The sequence below is a fragment of the Rousettus aegyptiacus genome, unplaced genomic scaffold, assembly GCF_014176215.1.
Source record: "Rousettus aegyptiacus isolate mRouAeg1 unplaced genomic scaffold, mRouAeg1.p scaffold_m13_p_2, whole genome shotgun sequence".
Lineage (NCBI taxonomy): Eukaryota > Metazoa > Chordata > Mammalia > Chiroptera > Pteropodidae > Rousettus > Rousettus aegyptiacus.
The window spans coordinates 135,159,194-135,168,472 of record NW_023416295.1 but is presented as its reverse complement, the minus strand read 5'-3'; the positions used below and the strand labels follow the sequence as shown (position 1 = coordinate 135,168,472).

The 9,279-nt window shown below is 39.7% G+C and overlaps 1 protein-coding gene across 4 annotated transcripts in view; it reads left to right on the top strand.

Moving 5' to 3' along the window:
* The first annotated feature begins 745 nt into the window (after positions 1-745).
* Positions 746-9,279, top strand: part of TMEM117 (transmembrane protein 117) — a 375,263-nt gene continuing 366,729 nt past the window's right edge. Inside the window, exon 1 of one of the 4 annotated variants that reach the window (XM_016146452.2) lies at positions 746-1,030. The gene's annotated coding sequence lies outside the window, so the exon portion shown is untranslated. Of the gene's footprint in view, positions 1,031-1,156; positions 1,336-8,744; positions 9,249-9,279 lie in introns of those variants that run through there. The other 3 variants (XM_016146453.2, XM_016146456.2, XM_016146454.2) reach the window with 3 other exon arrangements.

Below are 9,279 nucleotides of genomic sequence, written 5' to 3'. Positions count from 1 at the left end.
TATATATATGGTGGAAAAAAGATTACATCAAGAATAAAGGAATTGGCCAAATGCAGTCAGAGTGTCTTCCTCTCCCAAGCTACAGATGAATCATTTAAGCACTACAGGATGATAGGCTCCTGAGAGCTTCAGGATGCAGAAAGGTTAAAAACTGTGTATGTGTATGTGTGCTTCTCATATGTGTAGTTATATGTGTGTATATGTATATATATATATGTTATTTTCTAAGTGTATATGAATGTGTGTATTTATAAATATGTGTGTATATGTGTGAATATATTTGCATGAGTATGTCATACCAGATAGGCTGGAAAGTAAGTATAAGACTTCTCATACTCCGCTCAGGCTCTCTCTCTCAGTTTCCTCACCTCCATACTACTAATAGACTAAAGCAGAAAGGATGCTCTGTGACCAGAGGCTGCATTAGAAAGTTTGCAGCTCTCTGAGGACATTCCACCTAGGAACCTCATTGGTTCCCTGCAGCATGGTGGGTTTTAGAAGTCTGTCGACTCCCCCCAAGAAGAAGGGACCGCTGCGGACACGCTAGGCTAAAGCCTGCCGCCCCCGGCCCTGCCTGGCTGCTAGGGCGTCCCCAGCCCGCATTCGCGAGCTCTGCAGAAGCTGGCCAGGTCCGGGCAGGCTCCGCCGTGGCGCGCGCGGCCCGCGGGTTGGAGTCTGCCCGCGGCGCAGGCGGGAGGGGAGGGAGCGGGAGGGCGGGGGCGGCGGGAGGCCATGCCTCCAGCTGCGGAGGCTGCCGCACAGCTGGAGCCACGTCCGTCACCTGTGCGGCGCCGTTGCCCTTGCACTCCCACTGCCCGGCCCGCGGCCGGCGGACTTTGCGGAGGGCGCCCGGCGTAGGCGGCGGCGGGTGTGGGCCGTGCAGGTATTTTTAGCTCGGTGACAGCAGCGGCTACAGAGAATCGCCGGCCTGTCTCGCCGCTCTGCCCAGTGAGGCCGCCCGCGCGGCGGACGGCTGTGCAACGCCGTGTCCCCAGTGTGCAGACGCCCCGAGCCCGCGCGGCCCCATCGGGTGAGTACGCGGCCCCGCGCTAGGCGCGCCTCCCCCGCCGCGCGGTCCAGCCGCAGCGGAGCCCTCCCCGCCTGCTGCCCGCAGCCCGGCTGCTTGCTCAGCCCTGCCCGCGAATGCGGAAGCGGCCAGGCGCCCCGACCCCGAATCCCCGGCGCCTCTCCTCCCTTCCCGAGGATGGCAAGCAACTAGGCAGGATAAAGTGTCTAGGAGGGGGCAGACGCACCAGCCCTTCAGGGAGAGGGCAGAGGAGACTCCTAGAGGGAAGGCTCTTGGTGAGGAACCCTCAAAGTCCTGGCTCCAAGGGGGTAAGGGATGTCTCCAGAGCAGACCTTGAACTTTCCTCGCTTCACTGATTCCTGGTGTAGGAATTGAATAGAAGCCCTATCTATCGTCTGTTAATTAAATTAACAGGTTGCAGTTCACGGGTGTTCTCTTTAAAAGCAAAACAATATTTAAGTGTTTGGGTGTTTACTAACTTCATCATAACTAAATAAGGCTATTGTTGATACCTGTTTTCGAAAATACCACAGGCCCACAAGTGTGTTTGACCCATGTGATAACACTTTGGCTGCCATTGTTCATTCTACTAGCTGTGAACAATAAACAGTGTGTGTGTGTGTGTGTGTGTGTGTGTGTGTGTGTGAGAGAGAGAGAGAGAGAGAGAGAGAGAGAGAATGGTAGTAAACATTGCATGTTTATTTTAGTACTTATGTATAGATAAAGTCTCATGAACAAAAAGATTTTTTTTTTTTTTAGTGAAAGTGTGTTACATAAAGGTATTCCTCCTAATTCTAAATGATATATTGTTTGAAATATATAAAGGACTTTTAGGAAGATTTCAAGGTTTCGTTTTGTCTTTAGAAAAAATTTCTTCCAATTTATTGAATATAAAGAGTAGTAGAATCCCTGTAAAAGGTATTTTTTTTTATTGTAACATTGAATTTTTGCCATGCACTTTCTAACCCATAAAGGTAATTATGGATTTTGACTCAGATATTTACTCCCTACCCCCATCCCACCTCCATCTGACTGACCCTTGTGATCAGAAACCAGTACTTGTCTGTTTTTGTAATTTGCTTCTTTAACTGTCAATCATTTAAAAAATAGTTTAAGATATGACTGAACTTTATTTTTATTAACTGTTACTTTCTTTGGTGTTTAGATTATCAAAAACATATGTCACTGAAAAGGAGGTCTTGAATTCAAAACTGATGATTATTTTTCAACCTTATAATATGAAAAGTCTCAAAAATATTTTGCCATTTTAATGAAGAGTTGGCAATGTCTTGGTTAGAGGAGAACCCAGGTCTACTTTGCTTTCAGATTCTCGGCTTCAAAAACTTGCATTAGTTTAGTGCTTTGTTATCCCAAGGATGCAGGATAAGAACAAGGGAAGAAAATCATTTAAAGGTTGAAGCAATGTGAAGAAAAGTCTAGGAAGTGATTTATGAATGTGATCTTCCAAATTAGCTAAGGTACCACAAATACCCTCCTGTTACCTACGGGAAGACACTTATGGTTTCATTGATTGACTTAAAAGGTTGCTTTTTATTTAAAAGGCTGTGAGGTCTCTTGTATTGGACCGGAAGTAAGAAGTTTCCACTTCTGTTATAATTGAAATTTGTATTTTTAAAACCTGTATTAAGTACTTGTATTATGCAAAATGCTCTGTGTCATCTTTTCATACCTGCCTTTTCATCTAACAATTGAAGATAATGCACTAAGATTTCTCTTTACCTCAGGGCTGGTTCAGGCAAATGTATATGTGGTTTCCCCCTTTCTGCCATTTCTCCTTTTAAAAATTGAGTATCCCATTATCTAGAGTTTATTCTCTCTGGAATGGAATCTTCAGTGTTTTTTTTCTTACCCAAAGTTGGTCTGTTATCCAACCATCACCCATACATTTAGTTTTTCATTTATTCATCCATCAGCAAATATTCATTGAGTGCCTATGAGGTGCAAGTCATTACTTAGCACTTACTATTTCCTAGTACTCCTGCTTTTTTCCTAATGGAACTATACTTCTCAGTGTTGGGAGCACAATCGTAATTAAGAGTATTGACTTTGGTATTTCTGCCTGTTTATGCGATTTGGTAGCTGTATGACCTTGGGCAGATTATAACCTTTCTCAATCTCTCTTTCTTCACTGGTAAATTCAAAGGGTTGGTATAAGATCTAATTGAGATAAAGCATGAAAAGTGCTTACCAGGAGCCCAAAACATAAAAAGCACTCACAATGTTAATTATTATTATGCTATCTATACCTTCTGACATGTAAGTCAGATTGTGTCACTCTCCTGCTTCCCATATCACACAGGGCCCACCTGCATAATGTGGCCTCCAGTCCTGATCATGATCATATGCTGCCTCCCAGGCCTCATCTCCTTTCATACTCCCCTGCGCTCACACCCTTTCTGGTCACATTGTCCCTTGTTGTTCCTTAAATGCACTAATCATGCACTCAGCACAAGCTTTTGCCATTTTCCATTCCCACTGTCTGGATCACTCTTTCCCCAGATATCTGCTTGCCTCCCTCCATTCTTTCACATCTCTGTTCAAATGTCACCTTATAATGAGACCTTCAACTTCCCTCACTCCTAATACTCCCTATTAACTTTATCCTGCTTTAATTTTCTCCATCAACTTATAACTTTCTAAAATATATTTAATTTTTCTTTGTTTAATGTCTGTTTCCTACAATGAGACTATAAGATGCGAGGCAACAGGGGCATGATTGTTAGTAACCCTCACACATAGACCAGTGGCCGGAACAAAAAGACAATTGGTAAATATTGAACAAACAAATGATGAATGTTATTGTGGAATTAACGGATCTTGACTTCACCACTTTCTATATGTGGTTTGGACAGGTAGCTTAAGCTTTGTGAGCCTCAGTTTCAAATAAGGATAATATTCATCCTTTCTTTAAAGAGTTGTTATATTAAAATCCTTGAATTGTATGTGAGAGTAGCATATACAATCTCTTAGTGAATCTAATATATAGTTGATATTATTTTCATGCTCATTTTTCATGGAGTGACCAAGAGTCATTTGTATTTTAACAATGGTCTTTAGGTAGGATGTACCTGGAATTGACCAGGCACTTTACAAATGAAATCTGCTTTAGTCTTCTCTGCAAGCCTATGAGGAAAGTACTTTCATGGGGATTGTACTGTGAAGAAATAGAATCACAGAAAAGTTAGAAATTTTTCCAAGGTCACAGAGCTAGTAAGTAGTAGAGTCAGGTAGAACTGGACCATATTTTTCCTACCACTGCCTTCTGGAAAGAAAATGCCCTGATACCTTTGAATCATTATAATGTCACACTAATGGTGTGATGTTGCCCATTAAAAACACTAAGGTAGAGTGTGATATAAATATATTTTACTATTGTTTATCTTTTAAGAAAAAATATTAAATAATTTAAAGTTCTGTCTCCCTTTTTGACATATAATTTTAAAAGTGATTATATCCTAGGGATTAAATGAAATTATGGTAAAATGTGTTCTGTTAACTATAAAGAATTTCACGTATATTAGTATAATAGTACAACTAAGTAATCGAAGAAAATAGCCTTAAACTTTGTCTTGAACTAATATAGCCAAGAACTGTCTAAAACAAACGTATGAATCACAAAGTGCATATCACAAAAATTAAAGTACAGGAGGTATTTTTAAAAGTTATTTTTTAAGAAATTGGATTCAAGGTGCTGAGATAGTGTTCATACTCTTGGCAGAGTCCAGGCACAGAATGCAGTCCTTTAATAAGATATAAGAGGGGCCACAGGTGAATTTTCAGATATAAATACCAAGGAGCTTCAAGAAATTTGGAGAGATTTTTTTTTTTTAATCCTATAATAGAGCTCGATAGTGATAATGCTCTTTTGTTGTTACCTGGTCAGATATTACTAGATGCTAAGACTTGCATTAGCAGAGCCGTGCTTTGGGGCAGTTTACTTGACTAGTAATCATGTCTTTTGTATAGCACATTTTATTAGTTCATCAGGGACTTTTCAATAACATCATTAAATTTTTTTTAATGTAAGCGATATACTCCATCTTGATCCTACTTGTCATTATGTACAGACTTGCCTGAGCCAGTGTCCCTGTTGAGAAAAATGAAATTCACACTCCCAAGTCCTTGAGTGTTTTTATTTATTTGTAAAGACCCTAATAAGGAAGGAAGGCTGGGTAGTCTGGTTCAGTCAAATAAAGTATTACAATTATTAGGACATTGATAGTGCCCTGGTTTGGTACCTGATTATCTTTTACTTAAACTGTTGGACTTGCCTCTAAACTAGTCTCTCCATTACATCATGCTTCACACCATTGATTATTTACCAAGTTGACAGAGAAATCTTTTCAAAACCCTGTTCTAATCAATTGTATCGCCCTTCTGCTCTGAAACTTTTGATTCCCTATTCTCTTCTCAGTAAAATGCAAAACAACATTTTTGTATGGTCATGGCCTCAAATTTTTTGAACTCTCACAAGATACCCACAAGTTGACAGAGAAATCTTTTCAAAACCCTGTTCTAATCAATTGTATCGCCCTTCTGCTCTGAAACTTTTGATTCCCTATTCTCTTCTCAGTAAAATGCAAAACAACATTTTTGTATGGTCATGGCCTCAAATTTTTTGAACTCTCACAAGATACCCACAAGTGCTCTGTGTTCCAGTTACCCAGAATTGCTGATACACCTCTATACCCATCTCAGACACTCTTGTCTGTGCCTTGTTCAAAGTATCTTCCCAACCGGAGTGCCTTTCCTTCTCTTCCATTTTTCCTTTGAATTCCTCTTTATTTTTACCTTTCAGTGCCAGGTGAAATACTGGCTTATAATAAAATGTGCGGCATTTCTAATATCAAGTGTAAATATTACAACTCTAGAGTTGAAAACCATGACCGAAAGCCTGTGAATTATCAGGTAGTATGTAATGTTTCAGCCTGTAGTTACCAATATCTTCATCGCTGGTATTACATGAAAAAAGCAGAGGCTTCCAGGATATTGATAGTTGCATCTACCTAATGATGTCATTACTTACAAAAGGGAATTAAACAATGTGGATTAGTCTAGTTTTCAGAGATTCAGTGTTTTCCATAAGCATCACTGGAAAATCACAGAATGAACATCAGTGATTCATTGCCAAAGGATGATCAGATCAACTCTACCACAGTCATTTTGAATAGGAAAGTAGACCCTTTCATCCTATAAGTACTGTGAATCTTATATCAGATGGCTTTGTTATTAGGAACTTCTTAACCAGCACGTAAAGGGCAAGATTTTAGAATTGATGTCCTGGTGTGGAGAAGGCCATAGCGTTGAGTGTTGAAGCCAGGTGGCCCAGATTTGAATTTCAGCTCCAGAATAGATTCATTTTGTTCTTCGGTATGAGATACTAAACTCTAAGTCTCAGTTTCAGCATTGGTGAAACAAGAGTATATTCTTCATTGGGCTGCTATGAAATTTATATGAGATGTTTATAAAGCTCATTAGCACAGTCGCTGGTATACGGTAAGTACTCAATACGTGTTAGCCTTAGTAGTAGTGTTAATACAGAGCCTAGTGCTGAAATGAGATGATGTTGGGTGGGGATACATCAGTGTTGTGACTGGCCCAGTTATCCTTGCGGTCTTTGGACTCCCCTGCTCTTCTCTTCCATTAATGGAAGCTGATGGCAGGTTGTTCTGCCTTCTTCTCATCCCTCCTAAGCAATGACAAGGCTTCTTTTTTGGAGCATTCACTCTGCTCATCCGGGAGGTGTTTGTTGATAGCCCACTATGATTGGCACTGCGCTATGCACTGGAAGTAAAAGTCCCCTCCCTGAGGACCTTATAATCTAGTTAGGAAGACAAACACATAAATAGATCACCTTACTATGATATGCTAAGAGCCAGGATAAAAGCACATTTCATTAAGATAAAAGCTTATCCATGGTCGTAGAGTTGAATTTAAAAAAATTAAAAAGGTTTGCTGACTATGTACACTGTGTAGCATAGTCAGTTTGAACAACCTCAATCTTGGCTTGTTAACATTAGAGTCACCAGATAATCATATTGATCATAAAGATTTATGTGAGCTATAGAAGTGAAAACAGTTTTGGTGCTCTGGTTATTTGGTACCTGAGGAACTAGAAAACAGGTCCAAGATACCTAGGCAAACTTTTAGCAACCCTGTATATTAAATTCAGAAGTAAGGATCAGCAGAGGTTTTATTCAAGTTATTTTGTAGGTTTTGAAATTTAGAATTCCCAGAAGACATCACTTCAGCTTTAGAGTACAAGGCAAGAATAAATATCATCTGTGTTTAGCATAAAAAAAAAATAAAACAAACTATCAATAACAGGGTCTTGTTCATTTGGCTAATATCTAAGTCACTGATTCTGTTAGTGGAAATTAAGAATATACTGTAAACATAATGAAAAATACCTTATTGGAAGAAGCACTTCCAGCTTTGAAGTCTATTAGAAAAATCAGGGCTAGAAATGGATTTAGATTTAAATGCTGATTCTTCCACTTCCTGGATATGTGACTTAAACAGTCAGCAGCTGCTCTGAGCCTTCGTCTTCCCTGTAACATGGAAGTGATACTAGCAATATGGTAGGAATTAAAATCTGTACTACTTTAGGACCATTGCTCACTACTATAGTTCTCTCTCTTGAAACAATATACATACTGGAGAAGAATAGCTATCACCTACATTTTTTTTTTCGAATGTTCTAAATCAGTTTTAGCATGAAGACATTACTTAGCTCATGAAGCAAGATTCTGAAGTTAAAAACAATAAATTAAGAGTATGCCAGCCCTCTACAAAGCATTTATTAAAAAAAGAATCAAGGTCATAATGTATTCAATGTTCTAAATTCTGCTGCCTTGATTGTAGGTGGGGCAGGGAAGGTGTTGTTCCAACTACATCAGAATTCCTCACGAGAAAGAGAAGCAACATAGAAACCTGTTAAGCAACTTCTTAAATGATACCCCTGTCCAGTTCTGATGGCATATAGGAACCACTCTGCTCAAGACTCATTGGCTTTGTGATGATTTCTGTGTAATTCTCTTGTTGTGGTGGTCTTTGGACATTTCCAAAGGTGTTGCATGAAATTCAGTTGACGATTGACCCATTCTGGCATCCTTATGTATTGAATGCCATAAATATGCATGGCATCCATTTTTGTTCTTTATTGTTTTCTCTGCTCTTTTTGGTGTGAGAAACACACAAGTCCCTGCTGCTGTACTGAGTGACAAAATGCACATTAAAAAAAGAAAAGAAACTTGTAAAAATCACCATTACTAAGTGTTTGAGCTGCAGCCCCTGTTAACATATTTCAAAGTATTCACAAAGATCACAAGGGACTTGAGATTATTTCAATGGTTAATCCAAGTCACAGTGACTGTTTTACTGAATTTTATTGTCAATGCTTTTTTGTGTTTACATTGCTTTTCTAAAATGCTTAAGACAAGTCTTCATTAACTTAGATTGTGGCTTTAATTGACAGTCATCAGCCTAGAATATTGGATTGGGATTTGGGGTCCTTCGAGCCCACTCTCAGATCCTTCACCGAGTTAGAGTTACTTCAGGCTCGTGGCTTGATCTTTGTACTTTTAGCCATATATATGGCTTATATGTTTTTTCCTGTGCTATAGAAGTATACAGAGTTAATATAATCATCTTTAGAGAAGAATGTATTTCCACAAGGCATTCAAGGATGACATCTCTGGGGTTGGGCCCTGGGTCTGCCCTCTCAGGCAGGGAAAATGCCTAGAGCTAATATGGCTGCCTGCAGGGGATAGAGATCAGGACTTGGGTCAGACTTCAGAGACTCAAATCAGAGCTCTACTGCTGGGTGGCTTTGGGCAAGTTACATAATCTGCGTGAGCATCAGTTCCTTGCCTGTAAATGAAGTGACAACAGTATTTCAGAGGGTTGTGCTGACAAAAATGAAATAATGATGTGTGCAGACATCTAGTATAGAGCCTGGATGTCAAATGCTGTTGGCTTTGTAAGGGTCCTTCTTTTCTCTCTCAGCTCTAAAAAAATTGAGAAAGAAGAAGAAAAAATTGGCAGATTGTGGTCAAATTTTGCCTTTATTATCATTTTTATCCTAGATTTAATCAGTTTAATTTTTGGAAGGAAAAAATATATTGCTTATGGGCTCGCCAGTACTGAACCCCAGAATCGAACTTAATCACCCAGTCACAGTTCTGATGGACCTAGCAAGGTTTGTGTTGTTAATGTGCACTCTGGCTCTC